The 14,313-nt window shown below is 38.5% G+C and overlaps 1 pseudogene; it reads left to right on the top strand.

Annotated features, from left to right (window-relative positions):
* The first annotated feature begins 6,601 nt into the window (after positions 1-6,601).
* Positions 6,602-9,852, top strand: LOC107184420 (annotated as a pseudogene).
* Positions 9,853-14,313: the final 4,461 nt, after the last annotated feature.

Genomic DNA, 14,313 nt, shown 5'->3' with positions numbered 1-14,313 from the left:
TAATATTCTATATATAAGAGAGATCATATGGTAGCTAAGACAGAACACCAAACAGAAAAATCACCCAAGTAACTTTTTTTAATGTCAAATTAGGCTTCAGAGCATCCAGGAAGAACTGTTAACCAGAATAAAGTTTGATTTCCAAAATACAAACAAGATAAAGAAAGCAAGACAAAACTGGACTTTAAATGAAATATCAAAATATGAACAAAAGGGTCAACATTCATTTCAAGGATCAAAGTCACTTTCATGCATTCATTTAGTGCCCATAAACTGTCAGTGACTGTGCTGAATACTGGGAGTACACAGTTTGAATGAGTAGCTTGAGTAAAAAGGATGTCTATAAAGCAGACAATGTTTAAAAGACGTACAGAGATTGGGCCAGCTAGTTTAACAGTGAGATTATTTCTAATGGTGTCAAAATGCCTTGAGGACAAGGGTAAAAATCTATTGCAAGAATTTTGAGCCTTCCGTTTCTTTCAAAGAACTATTTTGTTTTGCCAATGCTGGGCACTAACTCAATTTTTACTCAATATTTGGCAATATTGGGCACTAAGTAAATATTTATTGAAGAACAAATTAGTTAATTAATTTTCTTCCAATGACTCTTTAGGCTAAATTAACAGCTTTTGCCAAAGGTAAACATCTGTTGTTGCCAGGACAAAGCTTCTGTATTAGAGAGAGAGAAAATGGGGGGGGGAGGAGGAGAGAGAGAGAGAGAGAAAACGAGAGAGAGAGAGAGAGAGAAACATCAGTGTGAGTGAGAAACATTGATCAGTTACCTCTCATACGTGCCCTGACTAGGGATCCAACTCGCAATCTAGGTATGTGCCCTGATCAGGAATTGAACCCACAGCTTTTTGGTATACGAGATGACACTCCAACCAACTGAGCCACCTGGCCAGGGCAATCTTTCATTTTCAACTAACTAAACCAGATATGGTTGCTAACATTGATGACCATAAATATGAATCTTGTAATTAACCCATCTACAATAATATCTATTAAATATAACATCAATTCTAGGGGATACATCTGAATGCCATAAATTAATTGGTGATTATTTAATTCACCTCAAGTCTCACTCATAATGATGGGGAATTCTATAATTCCAAAGAAACTATGGGAGTCAACATGGTTGAATTAGTTTTGTTCACTTCTCTTAATTTATAGGTACAAGTAGAGCTTTTCAATTCTACTATGAATCTTATTAGCGTCTCTAGATGACCAACTACATATGAAAATAGAAAAAAATAAGCAGGTTGCAGGGATCCTGACCAAGCCAATCAAGAGGCACAAACACCAGCACAGCACACTTTTCTGACTACTCTGGGAGGTGAGCGCACCGGTGGAATTGAGAATTCTCCAACCGGGTTTACAATCATCTCAGACATTCCCAGGACACGGGATTACAAGCATCTCAAAGGAGACAATGTTCTCACAGCTCTCTCAAAGAGCTGGGAGACACTTGTAGACAAAACTGTATTTCACTCCACTGTTTTAAAAAATAATTCTTAAACTTTAAACTGCGGGGTTCACGTAAATAAGAACTTGAGCAATTTCTCCATTTCTCTGAATAATACATTTCTGCTCATTATAATTTATGTTAATTCCCTGCTACGCTAGGACATCATTTATGGTGCAAGAAATTTGAGGGGAACGAAAGGTCAGTCTAGAGTTCGATGTGGTAGTGGAAAAATATCTGGCTGGTATATTTCATGGAATGTTTTGAAATCACTTTGAAAATCTCTGGAAAGCTAACGCTGAAGAACTTTATAGAAATTAGGGAGTTACTGGCAAGGCCTGTTCACTGAAACAGCTCCGTGGAAATATTCCAATCCCCCAAAACCATCATAATTCAAGTTCTCCCTCATCTTTCTCCAGCGATCGCCTGCCATCTAGTGGATGTAATGCAGCCTAGTCATGAATTGCTTTCTCTACAATCTGCAGTACTCATGCAATAATGTGATAATGTTTTTTAAATAAGAACAGAGGCAGGAGCTTATATAACTACACATACCTGAAAATAAACAGAATATAGTACAAAAAGGACTTAAGAACTATCATGAAGTCCTTTCTTAACAAGACTTTCAAAAAACAGATGATTTTTGTGCTTGACTAATCAAAAACTAATTCCCATTAAACCCAAGCAATATCAAAGTAAAAAAAGAGAACTGCTATTTTGCATACTACTCACTTTGAATGTCATTTTTGCACTTATTCAATAAATGAATTTATTTTGTGTCATTATACCATAATTTTAAGATGTATGCTAAGAATTATATAATCAATAATTACATATTGAGCATCTCCAATGATAGATGCTGTGGAAAAATACAAAAATGTAGGAGATGCAAGCCCATCTTTAGATTTATGATCTAGTCAGGGAGAAAAAGTAATCCAAATGCAACCATTAGTAATCATGCTAACTTATGTGGTCCAAAGGAAGGGGCAATCAGAAAAGACTTGAAAGAAGAGGGGAAAGTTTAATGATGACACTTTAAGTGAGTTTTAAATATAATTTTGAGACAAAGGATCAAACCCCTGGACCTGGAGACAGGGAAGATGCTTTGTTTATGGCAATGGAAAATTTATATCTTAATGTAAAGGGAAGGAAAACTGGATCTGCAATGAAATAAAAGTGGCCATACTCTGTGAGTACACTGAACAAAATCACCTGAGCAAGATTTGCAATATTGTGAAGATCTTTATAAAAGAGTTAAATTATATTGCAACTATCATCTGAGTGAGTCATTAGACCCTTCCTTATTTGCCTGCAGTTACTAGAGGCTAATTATAAATGAAATCAAATTCCTGTAATTGGACTCTAAATATACTCTTGTAAGCCTACCGGTTGCCAGACTCTTAAAGTGTCTGGGAAAGGAAATATGAGTTTATAGAGCCAGGTGCATTGGAGAACACCCCACTCATCCCTCCAGGTGTTCTCTCGGCCAAAGCGTGGGGCCATTCTGCCCTCTAGGGACCCAGACTGCTCCCTGGAGAGCCAGGATGAGCCTCTCATCCTAATCCAGGGCCAACACCTATTCTCCTTCATTCCCCCTCAAAAGGGCTTTTGTTACTTTAAACAACTCTTTATCTCATATTAACATGAATTTTTACATTTTTTAAGTTTCTGTGTCTGTTTTTTTATTTTATTTTTCAATCATAGTTTGCACTCAATATTAGTTTGTATTAGTTTCAGTTGTATAGTATAGTGGTTAAATAATCATATACTTTACTAAGTGTTCCTGCCGATATTTCTAGCACCCACCTGGCACCATACCCATAGTCATTACAATATTATTGACTATAATCCCTATGCTGTACTTTCCATCCCTGTGATTATATTATAACTACCAATCCCTTCGCCTTTTTTATCCAGTCCCCCAAACCCCACCCCCTCCAGCAACCATCAGTCTGTTCTCTGTATCTGTGAGTCTGTTTCAATTTTGTTTGTTCATTTACTTGGTCTTTAGGTTCCACATATAAATGAAGTCATATGGTATTTTCTTTCTCTGACTGACTTATTTCACTTAGTATAATAACTTCTAGGTCCATCCATACTGACACAAATGTTAAGATTTCATTTTTCTTTATGGCCAAGTAATAGTCCATTGTATATATGTACCACTACTTTTTTACCCAATTTTCTATTGAGTTGCTTCCATAACTTGATTATTATAAATAACGCTGAATGAATACATGAGTGCATATATTCTTTCAAATTAGTGTTTCAGGTTTCCTCAAAATACACCCAGAAGTGCAATTGCTGGATCATAAGGCACTTCCACTTTTAATTTTTTTAGAAACCATACTGTTTTCCATAATGGCTGTACCAATATGAATTCTCACCAACAGTTCATGAGCGTTCCCTTTTCTCTAAATCCTCAACACTTGTTTGTTGATTTATTGATGGTAACCATTCTGACAGGTATGGGGTGATGTCTCATTGTGATTTTAATTTGCACTTCTCTAAGGATTATTGACACTGAGCATTTTTTCATGTCTATTGGTCATCTGTATGTCCCGGTTGGAGAAGTGTCTATTCAGTTCCTCTGCCCATTTTTAAATTGGATTGATGTTTTTTATGTTGAGTTGTATGAATTCTTTATAAATTTTTCATATTAAGCTCTAATTGGATGTATCATTGGTGAGTATCTTCTATTCAGTATGTTGTCTTTTCATTTTGTTGATGGTTTCTTCGCTGTGAAAAAACTTTTAATCTTGATGTAGTTTCATTTGTTTATTTTCTCTTTTGTTTCCCTTGACTGAGGAGATATGTCAAAAAAAATATTGCTAAGAGAAATGTCAGAGATTTTACTGTCTATGTTTTCATCTGGGCATTTTATGGTCTTGAGTCTTACATTTAAGTCTTTAATCCACCTTAATCCATTCTTGTATATGGTGTAAGTTGATGGTCTAGTTTCATTTTTTGGCATGTATCTGTCCAATTTTCCCAACACTATTTATTGAAGAGACTCTTTATCCATTGTATGTTCTTGCCTTCTGTGTCAAATAGTAGCTGACCATATATGCATGGGTTTATTTCTGAACTCTCTATTCTGTTCCATTGTTCCATATGTCTGTTTTATTCTATTACTATGCTCTCTTGATTACTGTAGCCTTGTAGTATAGTTTGATATCAGGTGGCAGTGTGATACCTCCAACTTTGTTCTTCTTTCCCAAAATTAATGTCATTATTTGGGGACTTTTATGGTTTCATATAAATTTTCAGATTATTTGTTCTAGGTCTGTGAAAAATCCCATTGGTAATTTGATAGAAATTATGTTGAATCTATGGATTGCTTTGGGCAGTATGGACATTTTAATAATGTTTATTCTTCTCATCCATGAGTACAGTAGTATATGCTTCCATTTATTTGTATCTTTTCCCATTTCTTTCTTCAGAGTCTTACAATTTTCTGAGTATAGGTATTTTACCTCCTTGTTTAAATTTATTCCTAAGCATATTTTGAGACTAAATATGGGGTATGTGCCTTACATTTTAAAATAATTGATCCTAGAATTATATTTTTCTGTTCTCATCTACTTATTCTTTGACTTTGGTGCCCCTTCTTATTTATAGGATCCAAATTCCAATAATTATAATTACCATTTGTTTTCACTATACACTCTCTTACACTTACAGTTTTATTCATATGTTCTTCTATTTAATATTAATAAAAGCACTAGTAGGTTATTATTGTCTCACTTTTTAAATAAGAGAGGTAATGCAAATTGTAAAACATTTCACAGATATAAACAAGGTAGGGACTTGATTTTAGATCTTTCTAGCTTCAGATCTTATGCTTGTGTATTGTTGGTTTTACTGGACTCTCCTGCTTTCTGCTGAAAAATATGTGTTACAGAAGTATTTGATCTTCTTTGACCTTCTCCTGCTGGAGATATATTATCTGAGTACATTCCCTTGCAGTTCACAAACCTTGATTTAATCAGATGAATTCGATATGGGAAAAGACCTTTTAGGTCAGGGAATATAGCTTCCTGCCAAAAATAGAATTCTTCCTTTAAAAGCATTTATTGCTCCAAACACACTTATAATAAATATCATATTTTCCTATTGCATGGCCCCTACGAAGCCATCCTGCCAATATCCAGGACTGCCATGTAAATACTATCAACTATTTCCCACCTTCCATCACAAGCCTCCTGCAGCTACAGTACCCCACTCTCCAACTGCTCTGCTTACCAGATGGAAATATTCTGCCATTTCTATTTAGAAGGATTGTTCCTTCAGTGGCTGAGCTGACATTTGAATCCAGTGGAACAACAAGCTTAACAGAAACTTTCTATCAGCAAAAGACTTTGACAAAGAACAAAGAGGCCTGACTCCTCACCTGATGAGAGGCTAGGTACTCTCAGGAGCCCTGTTAGCAATCACATTTCTGGCAAGCACTTGCTCCTAAAGTTCTTTCAGAAAGAGGTGTGGGGAAAGGGCCCATGTAAGTCTCCTGGTCCTCATGGCATCATAGGCTAGCCCGTTGAAACAGTGGAAGTCCGTGAAGGGTTCCTATGGAGAAGAAAGTTCTAGCTCCCTTTGATTGTCTCCCAGTTGTTACAAGAACTATTTCACTGGGCCATAACCACACAAATTACACTGAGAACCAGTTTGTATTGTGTCCCAAGCAACTTCTTCCAGAATGAGGGTAGCTCAAGCTTGTGCTAGGAAATGAACTCAAAGTCAAAATAGCAGAATCCACCACTAGGATCTCTTAATTAAGCAAAACATTTACAAAAAGGTACTGGAGATTTAGAAGGCTTTTTAAAGCTTGCAGTAATGTTAAATACACACTCTAGCTTAGCTCACTGAACTTGACAGGAATACTAAGTCAACTTGGTGGGGGTGAATCACTTCAGTGATGCTGATCTGCACGGAGATAGCAGCAAAGATCACAGAAAGCAAAAGCCAGAATTGGAGCACAGAAGGCAAGGTTGCTACCTCTCTATTAGTGCAACTAACAAAAGTTAAAGACTTTTCGGGAACATAACTGAGGTGAGGTACAGGGGGTGATCTGGGGAGAACACACACTTGAAAGTTGCCATACTGGGAGATACGAAGAATCTGTTAGGAAAGAGCTTGATGATAGCTAAGAGTGCACAGAGCCAGACGGCCCTGCATTCAAATTCTGAATCTGGTATTTACCACCCAAGAGAAGTAACTTGACCTCTCAGAGCCTCAGTTTCACTCCCTGAAAATTGAGGTGTTGTGAGGATTCAGTAAAATAAAGTCTGGAAGCATGTGGCACACCACTTGGTACATTCTACCTCCTCCTAATGAAACAGAAATAAAAGGGGATATAAGTGGCATGGCCATCACTCACTGTCCACTGATCAAACAGAAGCAGGTTCTAAACATTTAAGCCAGTAAAGCAGAGCCTTGCTCCATCTTTACCAACCAACCCACCCTCTGATGACACTCTACAAGGCTGCTTGCTATCTCACTCACCTATTGCCCCCAGAATCACATCAAATAGGTCCTCTCTATACACTCATGCACAAGGGTTATGCATGTATGCAAACAAGTTTAGTTTTAAAGTGGTCCCCTACACAACTCCTGACAAATGCTCATTCAATCTTCTCACAAGTACTACTTCACAGGGAAGTAACTCCATCCCATGTTTTAATGTTTAAAGTTTTTAATTTTTCCTCATTTCGGCCAAAATCTGCTTTGTCCAAAGTTTCCATTCAAGGATCCCACATAGATGTCTGTGAAGATACATGAACTAAGTTTACCTCCTTTTCCAAAATAGTTGTTTTTTATTATTATGATCATATCCCTAAAACTCTTCTCCAATGTAAATCTTCACCTCAACCCCCTATTCTTTGGTTTCACAACAAGTTTCCAATGACCCTCAGTAAACGAGGCACCCTATTGGACCAAGCACCCCTGGTTTGGGGCATTACCTCGTGGTGGTAAGGCCATGCCCACAGCACCCTTTTCAGCAATCAGTTCTGCTGTTGGCTCCTATTGCTTGAGCAACAAAATAGAAGAGGACTAAGATTCAAATTCCAAGTGCAAATTCTCGCTTTCTGACTACTTGCATAATTAAGCAAGTTAGTCGATTCCTCTGGGTCTCATTTCTCCAATTGTAAAATAAGCATGTTATTAGACAGTCTCTAAGATCTCTTCATCTTTCCCCAGGAGTACTAGGAGTCATTCTTTTGTACTATGTTGCATATTCGTTTTACTGATGAAGAAACTGATTCAGGGCAGTCATTTAATCTGCCCAACATCATAGAGTTCTAGGATACTAGCAAGCACCGTTTTGAGTTGCTTTTCCTCAACTCAAAACAAAATCCCCTTGACCTTGTTCAGTTCCCTTGCATCATCCATCTCCCCTCTGCTTCTGCACACAAGGCTACTGAGAACCTTCTTAACCTAGAAAATGTCTGCCCCTGGGAAACCTCCACTAGCTACTCCATTCTGTTTCTTCTCTTTCCCATCTGCTCCTCTATTTGCATTTCACCATTCACTTGTCTCTTTGTCCCCTGACAATCAGGCTTGTTTTCCTGCACTTTACTGAAGCTGGTCTCTCAGCCGGTAGACTCAAGAGCCTTATCAGACTCATTCTCATCATTGACCTCTCTGACCCCATTTCCTTCTCCTCTGGGTTTTCCTCAAGATTTCCCCTAATGTTCAGACATATATAACAGGATTACTTGTTGTGATACTAACTCAGATGGACAACCCTTGCATTTTTCTCTTTATTTTATTCCAAACAGATACCTTGGCCCTTGGAAATCCCATGGAGAATTCAGCTGTATGGAAATCTGAAGGTCCTTCAGCCCCTTCTCAAGTCTAACCTCATTTGCCAATACACCCTACTAGACAGAAATTCCAACCAAAAGCTGTAGGCAGGCCTGTGGCAACCTTTGTCCAAAGCACTATTAACAGCTAAAAAACTATAAATCAGGTAAATGTCCACCATTATATTTAGCAGGAGGTCAGAGAGCTAACAGGCATTTTGCCAATCTCTCATAAAAGTACAAAAATATTCCCTTTTCATCTAGAAGAAGAAGTGATAAAGTTGAAGAGGAGGTCTGGTTTCCTAGAGGTGTAAATAAATACTGTATGGTTTGTTTTAGAGCTGAGAACATTTTTTAGAATCCTTATCCATTTGCATGTTATGGAAACAGTCAAAACAATCCATATGACAATTTTTAGTGCAAACAAGAATGTGCTGTACACATTGCTGAACGAAAACAGAAACACACCAAGAATAAAATGAGAGGAGGGCTCAACTGAGGGACTCAGCACATGTAAAAGAGAAGAAAAACCCTCTTCACTCAATGATGCACTTGTAAACACTGGTTAAATGTCCTTCAATGCTCTTGGAAATAGATGGAAACTTTGTTTTGTGTAAAGATTTAGGAATAATACAAAACTGAAAAACAGAGCTTAGAAACCCAGAAACTCCACCGTCACCACATAACCCAACCCCCAAAGCTGATATTCAATAAAAACTAAATCTTGGTCTTCGCGGAGAGTGGCTGTGGTTTCCTGCTTCAACAGTGCTTGGATGGAACCAGTGCTCGCCACCCCAGCAGGCGGACCAGGCCAGCCTTCCATGCCTCCTCACAGCACCCTCAGATCCTACAGACACCCCAAGGCCCCCACTTCCCCTCTGCACAGCCACCTCTCCTTAGCTGCCCACCATGACCATGACCAGGTGCACCTCCAGGTGCACCAGAACTACCACCATGACTCGGAGGCCTCCATCACCCGCTGGATCAACCTGGACCTCTAGCTTCCTATGTCTACCTGTCCATGTCTTACTATTTTGACCTTAATGATGTGGCTTTGAGGAACTTTGCCAAATATTTTCTTCACCGATCTCATGAGGAGAAGGAACATGCTGAGAAACGGATGAAGCTGCAGAACCAATGAGATGGCCCAATCTTCCTTCAGAACATCAAGCAACCAGACCGTGACGACTGGGAGGATGGGCTGAATGCAATGAGGTGTGCATTACACTTAGAAAAAACTGTGAATCAGTCACTACTGGACTTGTACCAACTGGCCACTGACAAAAATGCCCCTTATTTGTGTGATTTCATTGAGACTCACTACCTGAATGAGCAGGTGAAATCCATCAAAGAATTGGGTGACCACATAACCAACGTGCACAGGTTAGCGGGGGAGGGGGGGGGCTGAAACTGGCATGGCAGAGCATCTCTTTGACAAGCACACCCTGGGAGACAGTGATAAGAGCTAAGCCTTGGCTGGTTTCCCATAGCCCCGGGGGAGACTTCCTGGTCACCAAAGCAGTACCTGCATGTTGGAATTACTTTTACCTTTTCTATAACTTGTACCAAATCATCCATTCAAGTCTTTCACTTGTACCATTCCTTCACATAAAGTAATTTGATACAAAACACACACACACACACACACACACACACACACACAACTAAATCTTAGAATATTTCCTGAAATTTTTTTCATTTATATTTTCTAGAATATTCTTGCCTGGGTGAAGACAGTAGTTTAAAATCTGTACCACATGTGATAGGGTTTTTTTTTCTTTTTTAAGTTAGGTCATGTATAGATTTTTAAGGTCAGATTAATATTTTATTTCTCTTGAATTCATTTTTTCATTAAGAAAACATATTCATGTGCTAGCTGGTTTGGCTCAGTGGATAGAGTGTCAGCCTATGGACTGAAGGGTCCTGGGTTTGATTCCAGTCAAGGGCACATACCTGGGTTTTGGTCTCGATCCCCAATAGGGGGTGTGCAAGAGGCAGCCAATCAATGATTCTCTCTCATCATTGATGTTTCTATTTCTCTCTACCTCTCCCTTCCTCGCTGAAATCAATAAAAATGTATTTTAAAAGAAAGAAAGAGAACATATTCATGGTAATAGCACCATACTAATGAATAACTTCCCATGTCACCTGCTGAGTTAGAAATCTTACTACCTGAGGTGGGCCTAGTTTGTCAGTCATGGAGTACATTTCAAATGGGGAAGTTGAGGGTGTTACGTATATGAAAATATTTTAAAACTAACCAAATAGCATCAGACCTAGTAGGAATTACAAAATATGGATATGGCCCTCCTGGGGACAGAAAACATGTGAAAGAAAAGTGGTAAATTTGGGTTACAAAAGTAAGAAGGAATTTGTAATGTATTCAAGCAGAGACATGAAGAAAGAAGGCCGGTGGGAACATCCAGAGAATGTAAGTGGTCCCTATCATCATCTTTCCCCTTCTTTCAGGATAATTCACGGTCTAGCTGTGCACATGGTCACAGAGAACAAACACTACATTTCCAAGAAGCTGGAGGCAGCTAGCTATGTGACCTTTAAGTTCTACCCAATGAGATTGAAGTAGAAGTGTCTGTGACGACTTTCAGGAATCTTCCTTATGAAACTTTTGGTATTGGCCCCAACCTGCTATTGGAACACAGATGTCATAGTTTTAATCCCCACGTCAAACTATGAGGACAAGGAGTACATCCTCAGGTTGGCAGAACAAAAGGCTAGAGGTCCCAGCCATGAGGACTTAGTGGAACAGAGCTGCCATGTGAGCCCTGGATTGCTGCATTTGTTCCCAAGCTCTGCCATAACAAATTGCTACAAACTGAGTGGCTTAAAACAACAGGAAGTTATTATTCTCTCACAGTTCTGAGGTTAAAAGCTCAAAATCAATGTGTCATCAGGGCCATGTTCCCTCCAGAGCCTCTAGGGGAGGAACCTTCCTTGCCTCTTCCTAGTTTTTGGTGGTTGCTGGCATTGGGGAAATGTAATCAAAACAAGATATCCTCCCACCCCCCGAAAACCTCTCCATAAAGGTAGAAGAGAAAGGAACAATTTCATTATTGAATGAGTATTAAACCAAAACATGATGCCCACCACAGGCAATCTACTAAGAGATTGCGAAGACATAAAGCATCTCACCCTTTATGGAACCAAGGAGCTACAATCCATTGCGTACATGCTCTTGAGATCAAGAATGACTAGTCCTCAAGTAAGAGGACTTGAAACTTCATTTGTCACACACAGGTCATCTAGATTCACCTGGTAACTGGTCTGCGTTTGCTAATTGGCTTTATCCAAAGGGAAAATAAACTTCTCATGTCTTTATGATAGGAGGTAGTTTTGGAGCAAGGTGCCTGCTGAAGTTAAGGGCCTACCCTCCCAAAGAAACAAAGAAATGGGGAGACTGGAATGCTATTTTCCTTAATGATTGAATTTCAAAGCGATGGCTCACAGGTCCTTGAGAAAGACATTCCTGGTGGGCAGAAAGCTGGGAAGAAGCTTATTATGCTTTTAAAGAGACTTACATACATTTCAAAAAAGTAGAGAAATGCATTATAATTCAAAGTCTTCTAAAGTAAATGCCTTAAAGTAGGGGGAGTCTCTTATTTTCAGATGAAGCCTCCCTCTTATTTTCAATCTGTATTTGCATGTACTCCAGCAATCCTTGGCATTCCTCGGCTAATAGTTGCATTACTCCCAATTCTGCCTCCATCCTCACATGGCACTCTCACTATGTATCTCTGTGTCCAAACTTCCTTCTTCTTATGAGTACAGTAGTCATTGGATTAGGACACAATCTCATCCAGTGTGACCTCATCTTAATTGATTATGTCTGCAAAGACCCTGTTTCCAAGTAAGGTTATATTTATAGGTAACCAGGGTAGGGTGAGTTAAGACTTCAACATATTTTCTTGGGGGACACAATTCAACCCACAACAATAACCTACCTACAAAACTGTATGATGGAGAAAAAAATCTAACTTGGTTAAGGCAGCATTATTTGGGGTCACTGCCAAGTAGTTCTGGAAGTATCTGGTGACAAATTAAAGACTCCCCACTTCCCCCCACCAAAAAAAGGACTCCCATCATCCTGTATTACATCAGATGAGCTCCTCTCCTTTGGAGTGCAGGGAACACTCTGGAAAAGATGCCCTGGGCCATCTCTTGTGTCACTTATCCCAATCCCCATCCCAGTTCCCCTTAAAGTTCCAAATTAGTTGTAACCTTAAGATGTTGCCTACATTCTTATTTCCTCATCTAGCTGATACCCTGACATTGCTTTAACAAGAAAAATAAAACCTTTTAATTTCTTAATTACAGTGAAAGTTCTGAAAGACATATGCTAATTGTGGTAAGGCTTTAAAGAGAATGAGTTTCAGTCAAACAGTAATCAAGCTATCATTTAACAGAGATAAATTAATGAAGTTAAACCCTTGATCTTTTTTTAGGGAGAAGCAAGTGTTGAGAACAAGAAAGTTTTGTTTTTCAAAGGTCATATCCAGAATAATATGATTAAAGTAAAAGCAATTTTTGGAAAGATAAAATGGAAAATAGACTCAAACTCCTAAAATATTTAAATATTTAGAATTTATTACTAGACCAACTACTGAAATCCTGAACATGCCATAACAACAAAACAAAAAGCCCCTTTGTTTGGGCCCCTTGGTGATTCCAAAGGGCCTGAGGCAGACTTACTCTTCCCGTTGCTATAAGGTTATAGAACACAATGCATGCCAGGGCAGAAAAGTAAAGGACTCAAAATGAAAGCAGATCAGCAGAGGTAAAATGTGCGTGCAAGTCGTCCAGAAGGAGGTCATCTACTGCAAACAATGGGAGACGGAGCATCTGAGTTGAGCTCCTATTGCTTAAGGAAACACTTTCAAAAGACCCAAAGGTTTAAATACAAATGATCTCAGGTTTCTAGAATTGTACTGTAAGTTCCAAAGAAATACAAATAATAAAAGTTGACTGTCCCTCTAGAAATCATATATCCCAAATGCACAGAAGGGTTAGAAAGCAGCTGGATGGTCAAAAAACCATGAGCAATGACACAACACACAGCTGTGGGTGGCAGAGATGGTGAAACTAAATGTATCCCGGGTCATCTTAATCTATCTATGCATTTCCCACCAAAGCTCCTGACCTTTTCAGGATTCCCACAACATCAAGTCATTTTCCAACTAACCACATTAAAAGGTATCTCCATTTATATCATAGATGTGGTCTTGAAAAAAAGTTGTTTTGAATTCAATGTATTATCAAGTTGCATTCCATTTTTAAGGTACTAAATTTGTTTGCTTTCATATAGTAGTATTCTAAATCATTTTGGAATGCAAACAACACTACTGTAAAAAATATAATTATCTCCTTCCTTTGCTGTATAGGTTCGAACTATCATATTTGCATTTTGCTTAGCAGACAAGAGACACAAAAGGGCCTCTCCAATAGAGTTTTTTTCACATAAAGAAATTAAAAACTCTTTGTGGCAAAAATAATAAGATTGTTACTACACAATAGGGATTTGGGATCCTGTAACTCTTGCATTTTACTTGGATTAAAGTCTCCAGGTGTCTTATTGTAGTGACCCAGTGGACTGCCATTCTTAAGTGCCATGCTAAAATCTCTCTGAATGAAAACAAACAAAAAGGCAGATGGAATTTTAGTGGTTAGAGTAAAAAAGGTCTTGTTTACTTATGAATACAATTGTTCTCAACACATTAGATTAATTCCAGGAGCTTGTTGGAAATAAGAGTTGGAAATCCTGACCTTCACAGTTTCTGATTCACAAGATATGGAATAAGACCTGAGAATCTACATTTTAACAAGCACCGCAAGTAATCTGCTACAGGTGATCATTAAACCGTACTTTAAGAAATAGTGCTTTAAACTTGAAAATTTTGAGGTTGCAGTTTACTTGTAATGAATGTGTAGCCCTAATTCTATGTCCCACCACCATCCCAGGAGTCAGGTTATCTTTCACTTCACACACACACACACACACACACACACACACACACACACACACACTGTCTT

The sequence above is a fragment of the Myotis davidii genome, unplaced genomic scaffold (genome assembly GCF_000327345.1).
Source record: "Myotis davidii unplaced genomic scaffold, ASM32734v1 scaffold104, whole genome shotgun sequence".
NCBI lineage: Eukaryota > Metazoa > Chordata > Mammalia > Chiroptera > Vespertilionidae > Myotis > Myotis davidii.
This window is presented reverse-complemented; position numbering and strand designations above follow the sequence as displayed.